Source organism: Macrobrachium rosenbergii, chromosome 16 (assembly GCF_040412425.1).
Source record: "Macrobrachium rosenbergii isolate ZJJX-2024 chromosome 16, ASM4041242v1, whole genome shotgun sequence".
In the NCBI taxonomy this organism is placed as follows: Eukaryota; Metazoa; Arthropoda; class Malacostraca; order Decapoda; family Palaemonidae; genus Macrobrachium; species Macrobrachium rosenbergii.
This window is the reverse complement of record NC_089756.1, coordinates 43,196,691-43,213,324: the sequence shown is the minus strand read 5'-3', so window position 1 is coordinate 43,213,324 and position 16,634 is coordinate 43,196,691. Positions and strand designations below refer to the sequence as shown.

The 16,634-nt window shown below is 33.8% G+C and overlaps 1 long non-coding RNA gene across 1 annotated transcript in view; it reads right to left on the bottom strand.

The window, feature by feature from the left end:
• Positions 1 to 16,634, bottom strand: part of LOC136847380 (uncharacterized) — a 190,851-nt gene that overhangs the window by 148,644 nt on the left and 25,573 nt on the right. The window contains exon 2 of the long non-coding RNA XR_010855715.1: positions 5,839 to 5,905. This is a non-coding gene — a long non-coding RNA (uncharacterized lncRNA). The remainder of the gene's footprint in view (positions 1 to 5,838; positions 5,906 to 16,634) is intronic.

The window sequence follows — 16,634 nt, the reverse complement described above, 5'->3', positions numbered from 1 at the left end:
AAAATTCCACACCAGCCTGCTTTAGAGTTATTGTAAATTGTACGTGAGTAAGGCATATCCTCCTGTCTTTCCTGGAATACCCACCGTAAAACGACTGTGGTGAGAGTAAAAAGAATAAATCAGAAAAGACAGTAGTTGGAAGAGGAATCGCACTGCTCAGCATCAAAAAAAACCCCGTCTTTTGAGAATAACCTAAACTCGCGTTTTTTGACAATATCATCTCTGGAAAATTACTGATTATAAGACTATGTCTGGCCAGAGGTTAGTAGATGCTCGGATCTTAGCTTTCTATAAAAGAAAACTATTGAGATGGCTTTGTCTGTTCATCCGCACTTTTTCTGTCCAACCTCAGATCTTAAAAACTACTGAGGCTAGAGGGCTGCAAATTGGTATGTTGACCATCCGCCCTCCAATCATCAAACATACCAAATTGCAGCCCTCTTGCCTCAGTAGTTTTTATTTTATTTCAGGTTAAAGTTGGTCATAATCATGCGTCTGGCAACAATATACGACAGGCCACCACCGGGCCGTGGTTAAAGTTTCATGGGTGGCGGCTCATGCAGTATTATACCGAGACCACCGAAAGATAGATGTACTTTCGATTGCCTTGATTATAAGCTGTACAGAAAACTCGACTGCGCCGAATTCAACACTGATTTAACTGTCAAAGATTATGGTTTTGCCACGAACGCTATCATCCTTATCATCATCGTCGTTAGAGAGATTACAACGGCATTGTTTTATCTTTTCATAGGACAGGAATTTCCTGATGGATGAAATTAAGGAAATAGATTGGTTACGTTTCATAGAGGTGACTAGTCAGTTATAATTCCCTTTCGGTATTATTTCCAAGGTAGAACGAATTACATATCAAACATCTGTAGCTCAATATTCATGTGTATATATATATATGTATATATATACATGTATATAAAAATGTATATGTTTGTGAGGGTGTGTGTGTGTGTATGTGTGTATGTTTATAATTAATACAATAATTTTCCATACCTAATACTCACTGTAAAAATGGAAGTGCTTCAGGAAACAGCTCCGAACTTAGCAAAGGATTTCTCAGTAAACTCTGAGGAGGAATTCTCATGATCGGAAGCCATCACTCACTACTCTGAAGGTTCACTTAGTCTACAAATAGAAACAGCATGGAAGGGCAGAGGTCTTTCTTCCCGTTTTTCTTTGACATAAGGAAATGCTCAAGGTGTCCACCTTACTTAAAAAAAATATATATATAACATTCTACGAGTGCTTGGAGAACGTGAAAGTGCGTCCGTACCGCATAGGTTCTATGCACTTTTATCAAAAAGGAAAAGGGGTATTATGCGGGTTGGTTCGATGAAAAGTAAAAGCGTACCGCCTCTGCAGAGTTGCCTAGACCGGAGGGGTTCTTTTAAGGTTACGAAACGTCGGGGCATATGGATAATGTCAATGGATGCCATGTAACAATAGATTAATCTTTATGCACAAAAGAAACTCGGGGACTGCGATCGTCCAATGGAATGTCGAGAGACTTACTGTATCAAGGAGTGAGATCAGAAAATTATCGGTAGTTTTGTAAAAGTGAATTTCAATAAAAAGTGCACGACACTAATGCATAGCACGTGGGCGTAGTGAATTATTAATTCTATATCGGAAAAAACCGGTCATAGCTTACCAAAGCGATGCCGCTCGTCTGCTTTTTAGTACTTACGTACGTCTAAAAAAGGGACAAACTTGGATTAACGAAATCGAAGTAACAATGATGATATTGAGAATATATATCCAGCACTACCTTTGACAAGTAATTACTATATTCCTTACGCCACTAAAATAATGATCTCAAATTTTAACGTGGGTTAGTGTTTTTTTTTTTTTTTTTTTTAGTGTCTCTTGATATAAGATATGTTTGCACCGTCGGCCACAAAAGTTCTGAAAATTACTTAAGAAAATTTCGTTTATCAAAGAATGTCTCGTGCTTTCGGAATAGATAACGATCACCAAGCGCATGCAGAATATATTAAAACACGCAAACGCGTTAAATAAATGTTCGATCAAAGGACCTTTTCCATAAACCAATTAGACTCTAGCTAATTTTTTTTTTATATATATATATATATATATATATATATATATATATATATATATATATATATATATAAATATATATATATATATATATATATATATAATAGATATATAGATATATATATAATATATATATATATATATATATATATATATATATATATATATATATATATATATGTGTGTGTGTGTGTGTGTGTGTGTGTGTGCATGGATAACCCCTATTGGTTAAATTTGCTCAGTAATAATAATAATAATAAATATTATTGTGAACAGGAGCACTACAAGGTATTGAATTTGGACTCAAGCTAGTTTATTTCCTAAAGGAATTTGATCAACGATTTTGATAAGACATTGCTTTATTTTCACACAACACCTGACTAAAACTGAATACTTTTACTTTTTACAGGAACCTTGAAAAACTAAGATTAACTGCCTGGGACTGGTATATTGACCGGACGTAATTATTCGTAGAGCGAAAATCAATTAGTAATTTCCTATACACATTAGGCTGTAACTTTACTTTGAAACTAATATTATATCTCATTATGGATACTACTTCCGTTTTAGTAGTCTGCGAAATTATATCTTTTAGAATTTAATTGGTACCTCGTCCCTTCCTGGGTTTCTTCAAAATAACATTAATTTTTTTTATTAGTTTCTGGATGTTTTAAGTTTGACTAGAGTCTCACCCTTAAAGATAAGTTGAGAGAGGACTCTCTCTCTCTCTCTCTCTCTCTCTCTCTCTCTCTCTCTCTCTCTCTCTCTCTCTCTCTCTCTCTCATTTCATCTTCAAAATTCTACCGCTAACTCAAAAGTCTTTTAGAATAAGCTATTGGACAACTGGCATTCGGGGAAACGGCATCAGTAAGTTACCAAGAGCTAAGAAAAAAGAAAACAGCGAAATTTTGATAATACCAAGAACAAATTACAGATATATTTACTTAAAAAGAGTAATAATATAGAATGGTTTGTTATTCTATATAACTATAACTGACAAAAACAAAGGGGTCCATCCAATGGATCGAAGGAGGTCCTCATCTAATGAACAAAAATTATAATGATAATAATTGTGATGATGAGTATTACAACAACATCAATCCCCTTCCGAAATGAACACGCAACACACCAAATCTCCAGGGCCAAGAAAATAATCTTCAATGATGTCACCTCTAATGATTTACATTACACTAATTTCGCAACGGTTGTCTCCCATAGAATCTTGAAGTGGACTCTCACGTGTGCTTAATGAGACCCTCACCTAATTAGTGCAATTAGTAGGCCCAAGCATCCAAAAAAACAAGGAAGGTAAAAGAAGCAAAACAAGCGTAGTTTCGACCGCACGACCGCAAGTCAAAATATTCAAGAGCAGAAGAGCAATTACACTAAATTACTCTATTTAATTACTGAGAGTTTTATAGGCAGCTTCCTACGCAAAGATGAGATTTGTATCGGCCATAAATTACTTGTTGGGTGAATGATGACCCTGTGGTTACTTGTAACATATCATGAATCGTGTGATGGATGCTTCCTGCATATGAATCACGGATACGCGCGAATCTTCCGTATATACAGTAATACTTTGATTTTGCAATAAGAACAAAGGCGATAATGAAAAGTGTTTCACTTCTAGAACAGACTTTACGAAGAGATGGTTTGAAGTGAATTTTTGAGCTTTTTGTAAAGTCACAATTTTTTTTTTTTTTTTTTTTTTTGAAAAGCACAGGCGGGTTAAGGATCTTATTCTACACACTTTTCTTTCCTTACTAAAACTATGAAGCACTTTTTAACATACAACTTCTGAACACAGTCTGTTTATCAACGTTACCGCACTACAGGTAAAAAGATATTTTAGAAACATCAACGTACACCCATTGAAGACCTTTAACTCTGCGATGAAAAGTAAAATGCGATGATCTCATGATGTGATTATTGTTCAATGTAGGTTGTATCCAGTTCTTATAAGAAATTAATATATCACTGAAGATGTTACTGAACCTGAATGGGAGAGTACTGAGTCAGTTTCAAGATGAGAGAGAGTTGAACATCTGCACAGAAGGGAAAAATGACTTACAGTAGGCAAGTGAAGCAATGTCTTTAGCTATTTGGAGTGATCACTTGAGGCACTAGAAAACTTCTAAAAATAAACATGCACTATTTACGTACACTGAAAAGGAAACAGACTTACAACGTAAAATAGCTCTCGTAAACCTTTAAGGCACTAAGTATATTGTCGTAACTCTTGCCATTCTATTTACTGTTAATACCGTCCTCATAATTATTGTAAAAAAGGAGATTCAATTTCTATTAGCGTTTAATCACTATTATTGTAGAAGAAGAAAATTCAATTTATACTAAATTTTAATCACTAATATTACTGTATAAAAAACTTTTCCGGCGAATATAAATGTTGAGCAAATACCAAGCTAAGAGCAAATGGCAAAGAAATGGAAGTTACAAAGAAAAAACTATCAGAAGGAAATGACCAAACTTTCACACAAATAGTGGTTACAAGTCTTGAAACTAATTTAGCAAAACGCAAATATATCTTATGAAACATAACACTACATAAGCTGACAGCAACATTCTTGCACAGAGTTTAGAGAAAGACTGGACCAGCTTACGCAATAGTAACAGACGTCTTCAACGCTCTCACACTCACTCTATACGATCTTAGGAATCCCTGTAATCCACTGCCCATCGTTACCTACACCAGACCCCTTAGTATTCATAGGGAAAACTGCACAATATTATATAACATTATTTAACGTAATAAAGGCATTAAAGATGCATTACTCAGTATTTTGTGAATTGCACAAGATCTGAATAATCCTTGTTCTTAGGCAACTTAATTTTAAAGCAAATATTTTCATGGAATTTCCCCTGAACTAAATAATTAAACCACCGTTATCAGTGGATAGAGCAATTCTAGATGATCGTTTCAATGGGCTGCCACAAGATTAAAATAAACATTATGTAGATATTTTCAAGATATAGGTTGCAATGAAAAGCGACTTTATATATGTCGGAACCACATTTCATGAATTATCCAGTATCTAATAAATAAATAAATAAACCACTGACAATGAAGAGTGCACCATTTATACCCATACAAATGTAATCAGGTTTAACGAGTATGCGAATAATCATCAATGAATTGAGAGAGACCCGATATGCGGAAAATCTTAATACGATTACCAATTAATTGTGCAAGACCCGATGCATAGTATCAGTGAACTGTACTCTACGTAAAAAAAAAAAAATCGCCAAACGGTTCAAAGTCGGACAGCCCACACCGGCAAATTACGCAAAATCTAAAAAAATTATTTCGACTGAATTGATCGAAATCTGAAAAAAAAACCCACCACTTAAATCTACCAAATCTCAAAAACCCGAGCAAAAAAATGCAAAAGAAATATTATCCACACAAATCAGCAAAATTCAAATGAATTTTAGCCTGGACTACGCGAGTTGCAATAAACTAACTTGCACGCAATATCTAACGCGAAGATCAGCAACGACTTCCCTTTCGTTTTCTATAACGAAGCCGCTTGAGACTTCCTCGTGTTTCCCCGTATTGCGGAAAAGAGCCATCCGCATACCGCATCGACGAAATTCTCACTTTCCTCTCGTTTGGCTAATTTGCGCGTCTGACGACCGCATAACCGCATCGCACTCAAACAGTCGCGGTAATTGAACGGGGAGGCCAAACCGTAAATACAAACTAAGCGTGGAATAAACACACGTCTATCATCACTATACCTGGGTGGATGACTGTAGCGCTGAAGGCTGACGCACGTTGGCAATTAGCGAAGGAACTCTCAGCATCCTGTTGGAATAAAAAAATATATCAGTAATATTTATATATATGGCTTAAATAATCAATAATACATACATAGCTTAAATGCCTGATAAACGGAATAGAAAATGCAAACTGAATAAGAAATATCATAACTTGATAAACAGGAGGCATAAATATTAATCATGGATGAAGTAATAGTACATTTTGGCCTTGATGCTCATTGACTGGAGATGAGGAAAGCTTTAAGATGTAGGTGTAGAACGGGGTGATAGTTTTATTATTGATGACTGGTTAAAAAAAATGCTCTGCTTCTACTGCTTTGTGACTTTGAAAAGGAATAATTGCAATTGCTTATATAAACGGATGTATACGTAAAAGAAACGAATAATATTTTTTAAAACATGCAGCAACTACTATACAGATTCATATGAATAGTGAACGGGCATACCAAATTAAAGAAAAAAAAAAAAGATGAACGGAATAATTGAAAATGAACAAAAGCATAAAAAGGAAAGAATAATTGACAACTGTATTTGAAATCAGAGATTAAAACAACTGTCATGATCAGAGAATAAGTTATGTTCAAAACTACTGATAATTTCAGTCACAATTACAAACTTTAACGGCGTATCGCGTTCCAGTGATATCATGATGTCTAACTACCAGGTTACCTTAATAGCTGTATAATCCAGTTACGTTTTTTAAAGTTGCATTTCTGAATTACATTTCAGGAAAATTATAATTGATAAGTGGATAATCCCAGGCCAGGACATGGTCAGGGTCACCTGTTTATGACTGTATCTAAACCAAGGCCCAGGTTCGAATCATGGCCATGTAAGATGCGTTTATCAATTATGTTTTCCCTTAGGTGTAACCTATTCAAGGGGGTATGATGAATTCTATGTTAAATGATATTGGTGGATTAATATGTGTGATATATATATATATATATATATATATATATATATATATATATATATACATATAAAATGTATATACATACATATGTATACACATATATATACAGTATGTATACATATGAATCTATGTACATATATATATATATATATATATATATATATATATATATATATATATATATATATATATATATATGATTAGAAGGACTTTAACACGTGATTCGTTTATATATAAATATTTATATTTATATTTATATATATACATATTTATATATATATATGCGTATATATATATATATATATATATATATATATATATATATATAAATATATATATATATACATATATATTATACATGCATGAAGTCATCAGAACACGTGATGTACATATGAAGATGTACCCCAGGAAAAATGAAACAGAATATAAATGCTGAAGATGACTTGTAAACAAGATGCTAAAACGATCAAGAATTTTACCCAGTGTTTAATTTTCCACTGTGGTCCAGCTATATACATATATATATATATATATATATATATATATATATATATATATATATATATATATATAGTATGTGTATACATATATATGTATAAATATATATATATATATATATATATATATATATATATATATATATATATATATATATACATATATATATGTGTGTGTGTGTGTGTGTGTGTGTGTATATTAGATGCAAAATCAGACGCACATTTGCGTACATGAAAGCTCTTAATGACATCCACTTCCTTATGATTGGGATAAATCTGAAAAAGATGCGAAAATATCTTTGGTAAGTAATTTTCATGATACTTAATAAATACTTTGTGATAATTACAGGATGCAATCTTCTCCGAAAAAGGATTACAAGATAGGTGAGGAAATGACTAAGCGCTTACCTGACATTATCGTCATATAACGCTCGCCATAGTTATAAAAAATATTTAACATTATTATAACCACAGATAATATATATATATATATATATATATATATATATATATATATATATATATATATATATATATACATATACATATAAATTTATAAATAAAGGCAAATGCCACGAAGAAAAAGTGAAACAATGGAGTGGTTGCTAGACCTTTCGACACAAGGTTCTTTAATAGCAGACTGATGAAAAATAGAAAAGTAAGGTTACAAGAGAGCTCGTATAGTTGACAGATGACAAACAGATGTCCCTGAGGATGGGGATTATAAGGAAGAGATACACCTGGAATCCAACGCAGTTGAAGAATTAGTGGACCTACCAAAGCAAAGGTAATCTTTGAGAGGTTTTACAAAGGATTAAGCCCAATTGGCTCGAATGCAGGAAGGAGTCAAAGGATTATACAGGGGAAGAGACTGACCACCAAAAATGGCTTTGGAATGAATATGCTGATTACATATTTATAAAATTACAACACTTATTATATTCTCCGTTTGATAAGTGTATAGGTGTATGGAAAGCTGATACAGTATTTCAGTTTTGAAGCCAAATGTACTGGAGCTGATGGCTGAAGGGTTTTCTGTAGGGCCTTTCTGACATAACTAAAGAAACGGGCAGTTGGATAGGAATTGGTCTTAAAGAATTCACAACTAAATTAGTTTACTGCAGGAGTTCTTTAAGACTAATTGCTATCCAGCTGACCTTTTCTTTGGTTGTGTCAGAATGGCCCTACAGAAAGCCTTTCAGTCATAAGTTCCGGTACATTTGGCTTCAAAACTGAAATATTGTATTAGTTCCCACACACTTATAATCCCACATTTATACCACAATTAAGGAAGATAATGAGCAAACATTTCCCAGCAGTTGATGTCAAATTCATCTTACGGAATCCACAAACCATAGGTGGATTTTTTCGACACAAAGAAAAATTACTCACTTTAATGCGGCCCGGCCTGGTTTGCTTATATACTTGCTGTTCATGCAACGAACAGATTTACGTGGGAAGGACTCGCAGGCTGCTCAAAGTACGATGTGATGCACATAAAAACCTAGTTACCGCACAGGGAGGAAGCTTTCTAGCCCTGAACTTTCAAATATTAGAAACCATACACAAATATGCAAATGCAAAATTAACTACGATGATTTTAAGATCATTTTATTGAGCCCTAATGAAAACCACCTCCCTATACTTGAATCCTTGGCCATTAAGAACCTTGTTCCAGCCTTAAATAACAACACTACAGCAGTTCCATTATACACTGCTTAACCCGCCCACTCTTCTCCTTCCTTGGTTTATCTCGACTCCTCTCTCGCACTGGCAAATCTTTCAGCAACCGAACCTTGGGTTGTAAGGTTTATCTTAAATCTTTTTTACTTAGTCTTCAATACATTGTGTTTTTTTTGTGCTTACTGTATGTGATGATTTATGTTAATCTTGCTGGTCAAGTTTGGGTTTTCTTTTTTTAGCCTTGAAAATGGGCCACTGTCTTGAAATGTTGGCGATAATAAAGAAACCCGATGTATTAAGCTGTTTTGCCTCTTCATCTTGTTATACAGTGGGGACTAGCCTCGACCTCTTTATTGTATCCATGTAAATGTATATGTATATATATTAAATATGTATATATATACATGCATACATACATACATACATACATACATACATACATACATACATATATATATATATATATATATATATATATATATATATATATATATATTCATGAAGCTACAAATGTCGCTTAATATCAAATCCTCTCTACCTCGGGAATATCCTCGATGGGGAATTATCACCGAAGGGAAATTTATAAGATAAATGGACTGGTACTGCCGAGTCTCGAACCCACGACACAGATACTTATCCAGCGACTCCAGTCGACGTTCTACCCACTGAGCTAACCAGTCCATTTATCACTTATAAATTCCCCTTCGGTGATAATTCCCCAACGGGGATATTCCCGAGGTAGCGTGAATTTGATATTAAGCGACATTTGTAACTTCATGATTGTATATAAATCATGGTGTGATAAAAAAAATTTCATATATAAATATAAATATAAAAATATATATATATATGTATATATATATATATATGTATATATATATATATATATACATATATACATATATATATATATATATATATATATATATATATATATATATATATATATATATATGTACATGTATATGTATATATATATATATATGAAAAGAGACAAAGAGGTCCTTTCATGAACTTACAAAGGGCACATCTAGCAATAGCGTTCCTTCGAAAAAGCTTTAGCGTAATTATTATCTATCTAAAGATGCCTCATGTTACACGACGGAATCGGACAGTGTTGGCGTACTACCTTTGATGGTTTTTGCACGGCCGAGCGTGATGATTGTTTAATTTTCCTCGACGAGTCCCCTTAATGGCTTTCTAATTATTTTTTCTACGAATTAGGAAACGGATGGTTATTCCTCATATTTTTGTCATTTGATTCCAGATATTCTGTCAACAATCATTTCTCATTTATAACGGTAAACTGATCTGTTATGTTGTGCAGCTATTAAATTTCCAAGTTTTTCCCACGAAGCAAGAGACGATTTTTCATAAAGTGGTTAATGTAAAGATACAATGTATTTGATAAAATTTTGACAAATAGCATCCGTGAAGGCTGAGCGACCTATTACATTATGCAGCTGCTTATAATAACACTGAAAAAGATGTTATATGAGATCTCCATATACGAACGATTCACAAGAGACAGGAGCTTAATTCCTAAATATCATTACGCTGCTGATACTCCAACTTTCAGAACGGTTTTTACAACGAATTTCAGGTAAACAAAGGCTTAGCTCTCAGTAGTATAACTGTTTTCGTTTAGGTGAGAGAGAGAGAGAGAGAGAGAGAGAGAGAGAGAGAGAGAGAGAGAGAGAGAGAGAGAGAGAGAGAGAGAGAGAGAGAGACATTAAGGGCAAATAACTGATCCTCGTGAGGGTGGAGGTGAAGCTTGAAGGTACAAGAAACGACGAAAATAGATGGCAGCCATGATGGCTTAATAGATTTAGAGAAGAAAAATAAAAAAATATCTAGTACTTACTTTACTTTATATTTAAAGTAAATTCACGGTTGAAAAAAAAATCAACCCAAGTTAAGACTATGAATAATTATAACATTACTACTAGTTCTTCATTGGAGGGGAGGGTAGAGCTTTCGGCTAGCACGCTGTTGGCCCAGCGTTCGACTCTTCGAGCGGCCAATAAAGAATTAGAGGAATTTATTTCTGGTGATAGAAATTCATTTCTCGTCGTAATGTGGTTCGGATTCCACAATAAGCTGTAGGTCCCGTTGCTAGGTAACCAGTTGATTCTTAGCCACGTAAAATAAATCTAATCCTTCGGGCCAGCCCTAGGAGAGCTGTTAACCAGCTCAGTGGTCTGGTTAAACTAAGATATACTTATAACATTACTGACATACAGAATAAACTGTCTTTTCTATACAATTAACCTTTAGTTCGAACTATTATATAGGATTTATGTCAGACTTAATCCCTTTTGTTCGCAATGTATTTATTTCAGACTAAATAACTTTTGTTAGTACTGGCTTTTATTTCAGACTAAAGTGTCAGAAGCCAGTTAACTGTGAGTCTAATTAAGAATTACTCAAAAACCCATTATGTTTCAAGCAACAGTGATAAAAATACCTTCAGGAACCTTCATCAAAAGACTCACCTAATGCGTCATACCTGGGCAAGCAATGTTTTGGAGTTCTTTCAAGATTTTCCTAACTATCCATACTGAAGAAGATCAGAAGATCAAAAAATGAAGTGCAGTAGAAGGGAGAAAGGAAGGGGCAGACCCAGTGAGAAAAGCAAGTTTACCTTCACCCTAAAACTAAATATTGTCAGTCCCTCTGTGGACTTCTCTTGCCTTATTGTGATCCATTTCCATTTACACTTAACTTCCAAACTGAGTTGCAAGTTACTAAGTGCTGACTTAGGGATGAGGTGGCTGCCCCATGCACGTTACGACTAACTGCCGCCAATTTATTTTTTCTCAATGATGTTGAGGTTTTTAATCATAATCACAATAAATACACAGCCCCGAGTGAGAAAGAAGAGCGCCGGTCAGTTCCCCGGCCAAGCAAGAAGGAGGTGGGCATCTGCTGTAAAGTACCCAAGGGAAAGGGGGAATAATGAAACACAATGAAAGGAAAAGACGGTTCAAACACACAAACACCATATATACATAAATACATATATACATATAATATATATATATATATATATATATATATATATATATATATACACATATACTGTATATATATTATATATATATATATATATATATATATATATATATATATATATATATATATATATATATATATATATATATATATATATATATATATATATATATATATATATATATATATATATATATATATATACTTTCCTGGTAACAGACCATTTCAAACTTTCGTTACATTTTTCAGGCTTATGGTGCATATGTATGACTGGCATTCTACTACTACTACTACTACTACTACTACTACTACTACTACTACCACCACCGATAATAATACAACATCCACCAACACCAAATCAGCAATAGTTTTCAGTACCGTTATCAATACTCTAACTACTTATACAGTTATCCTAATTATCCTAATACAATAATAATGATGGCCTTTAAACAACGCCTGTTTATAAATGACAGTCACAACGCTGCTATGCGAGTTACGAAAATAATGGCAATATAACGTAATTGCCTAAAAAAGAAAGAAAAAAAAAAGGTCGCCATGAAATTACAGAAGCATCTTGGACGGAGATCACTGTGATTAGAGACAGGAGAAATAATGCGTCAACAAGATGATTAGAGACGTGACTGAAGATAATACCTGGTCGCAGCAGTAACCCGGAACGGGTGGAAAGCAATTTCTTTTCCCTCCCCTAGGATACGTTAGGCCCTTAGGATAGACAGGTGGGGTTAAGGAACGTGAGGGTACGTTTGCAAGTTTGGCAATATCCGGAGAGTTGTTCCACAGATAAGTGAAATGGCTGTAATGAACTTGAAAAATGCAGGTAAACAAATTTAATTAACACGAAAAACTGAACAGCGCTAAGGAACGCCGGTTTAGGTTAGGACGTTTCGAAAGCATTCACGTGATAACCTTAAGAAATGAGAATAAAAATTATAGAAAAATGTAAATAACTAAGATCAACAACTGCATACAACCAAACTGCGTTGCATTAGTGATTTTGAAACACTCGAAATGGATGATCTTATCAATATAAAAAGCGGAAATTAGCAAATTGAAAAATATCTTAAATATTCCAATTTGCTAATTTCCGCTTTTTATATCGATAAGATTATCCATTTTGATTGTTTCAAAATGGAAATTAACGTTACCTAAGATGGCAAACCAGGGAGCTTGCAAAAAAAAAAAAAAAAACATACCATTCATGTTGACGATTACTCGGGGAACATGGAGGACTGGGGGAGTGGGATGGGGGAGTAAGAGTTCCATTTAACGGTTTCACTCAAAACTTACAAGGACAGACAAAATAAGAAAGATTACGAAGGCAGCAATGATACAAATCGCTTTTATTTAGGGCTGCGGGATAATCACAGAGGTTCTTTAACTTCTATTGGCAGCTTCTGTCATGTAACGTAATATCCGCAGTCTTAGTTGGCTGTCTAGGAACATCTTTGGATAAAGGACGATTAACAAGACAACAAAAAATAAAAATGTACAAAAACAAAGCCTTCCTCGACCTTTTTTTTTTTTTGCTTTTCAAATGGAAAAGACGAGATGAAAATAGCTGCCCATCAAGAGGAATGGAATATAGAATTTAGACCAAAGGCCAAGCATGGGGACCTACGAGGTCATTCACCGCTGAAAGGGAAATTGAGAGTAGAAAGGCTTGAAAGTTGTAACAGGAGAGAAACCTCAAAGCAGTTGCACTATGAAATAAGTGTTAGGAGAGGGTGGATAGCAAGATGGAAGAGAAAGAATATGAATGGAGGTATAGTAAAAGGAATGAAAGGGATTGCAGCAAGGGGCCGAAGGGACGCTGCAAAGAACCTTAGGTAATGCCTGCAGTGCACCGCGTGAGGTGTACTGACGGCACTATCCCTCTATGGGGCTGTCCAGCAAGAGAATTGGCTGATGATAAACCTGTTACCTTAAGAGATACGGAACAAGTGATCCAGGAAATACAGGATGGAAAAACAACTCCCTATTTTCAAAGTTAATGGTATAATAGGAATGTAAATGACCGAGAAATTAATACATCAACATGGGCATTCCTTTGTGCATTTTACTTTTTATCCGTTCCCTATGGACCTTCCCAACCTTAGTGTTCATCTTCTTTAATCTCACCTTGCTTCATTTTCAAATTTTTACTAGAAATAAGTGTTCCTATTAACTACTAAACAGTTGCAGATAAGGGGAATCATCTGCTTCATCTTCAAACACCACAAAACAGTGGAAGGATATCGCACCACTGAAGAAAATAAATTCAACACCACTATCATCGCCTTAAAATAAAGTGTGATGCAAAGGGCGTCTGTGAAATTCCGCCACTAATGTCTTTCCTGCGCTTTATCTTCCACAAATCTCCACTCATCTCCAGCTTCCTTTCTCACAGTTCTCATCCAAGTAGGTCTTACAACTACTCTAGTGCCCACGAGCCAACCTGCCACTATCACTTACTGTTCATCTAATGGTTATGTGAAGGACATGGCCAAACCATCTTTACAACCCTTTCATCATTACTTCATCTACATATGGAACTTCCGTAACTTCCTTTACGGTATCGTTTCTTACTATATCCTGCCATCTGACTCCTGATGTTCTTCTTGAAGCTTCAGTTTCAAATAGACAAAATCCTTTCGTGTCCGCACAGCACAACATATAGTAGTAGACTTTGGTTCTAACAATTTAATAACAGTGCTAACAACCAAAAAAAAAAAAAGGGTGGGGTTAACTTACACTCCCTACTCTTTGATGATAAAGCAGAATGCACTGCAACAGAGATTAACAAAGAAAAGAAAATTTCACCTCAGTTACCTAAATCATTATGAAAGTGGTGATTCCCATGGAAGAGTTAAAAATGATGCAAAATGGTTGGGAGGTCTTGTTGGAAAAAGGAAACTAAACGATTCTAGCCTAACTTTGAGATCAGAATTACTTGCAGCATCTCCTTTCCTGTTATTCAAAGATAGCAAGCCCCCGCCAAGGCTGAACAGTTACCACCACCCCCAACCCCCAAAATATGGGTTCCTTGTTCAACATTCGGATCTTCCACGAAATCTTACCACTTGTTGCCACTCACGAGGCCCGTCTTCTGTAAAGGTTTGGCAAAAACACACACAAATTGCCTTTGACGCAATCTTGGTAACAAAGAGACAACAAAGTATATAACAAGCTAAAAAACACATCCTTAATTTATGCCTGTCATATATAAGTACTCTGGGACACAAAACTACTGAGTATATGTAAGTGTAAGAAGTACATACCTTAGTGAAAAAACCCTGTTTGATTCTACCCAGAACCGGTTCCTTACCCTAATTCATTAAAGTTACTCAAAAAACTAAATGATAAAGCTGCTTCACCAATTAAAATAGATTATTCGTCAATGGATTTTCCAAGGTAAATAATTTGAACCTTAGAGAAAGTGAAAAAAAATGAAAATGACTTACGAGTCAATATTCATGGAAATTAATTCATGCATATGAGTATTTATTTTATCCCCATAAATATATCCATGTAACTATTCAACAAAAGTTTGGCCAAATGTGTATAAATATGGAAGTGAAATTAATCTCAGAAAGTCATGAAAGGCTCATAAATTTGTTAAAAATGACAAAATTCCTAGGGCACTTGGTTTTGTAAGCACGAGCAATCACAATGCACAAAACTATGTAATATACATGCAAATATAAACATGCATGCGCAGAAGTATGCATTTACTGGCAAATAGTACTTTAAAAAAATAAATAAATTATATATATATATATATATATATATATATATATATATATATATATATATACTGTATATGAATTACTGAAAGAGACTAGGGTCATAGATCTACTTGGATAAAAAAAAAAAAAGATACGTGGAAAATGGAGCACAAGAAAGACATGGGAGCCTTTGCCTCATGCATGTTGGAAGAAAATATATATATATATATATATATATATATATATATATATATATATATATATATATATATATATATATATATATACATACATATATATATATATATATACACATATACACATACATACATGTACACACACAAACAAGGTGCAAAGTAGTTACATTGATAAGTCTGATGGTTACCGGATATATGCTGTTTCGTAGTTACACCAGATTTATATAATATTCTTAATAGTGGATATATATGTATATTTACTGCAAAAATGTTCAATCAATATAATGCTAAAAATACATATGTACATACATATATATATATATATATGTGTGTGTGTGTATACATGTATATACATATATATAAATAATCCTTTTTTTCCCATATCCCAACATGTCCTTCAGTTTCAATATGGTAAAAATACATACAACATATATATATATATATATATATATATATATATATATATATATATATATATATATATATATATATATATATATATACGTGTGTGTGTGCATGTATACATATATATACATATATATATAAATAATCCCTTTTTCTTATATTCCAACATGCCCTTCAGTTTTAATGGTAAAAAACCTCTAAAACAAATTCGCTTCACCGAGAATGGGCTTAAAAGCCATCTCATGTACTTTGTGGAGATTATTTGTGGGAATCACATGATTGCCTCATCCACGCAGAAGCTGATACTGGAGGATAT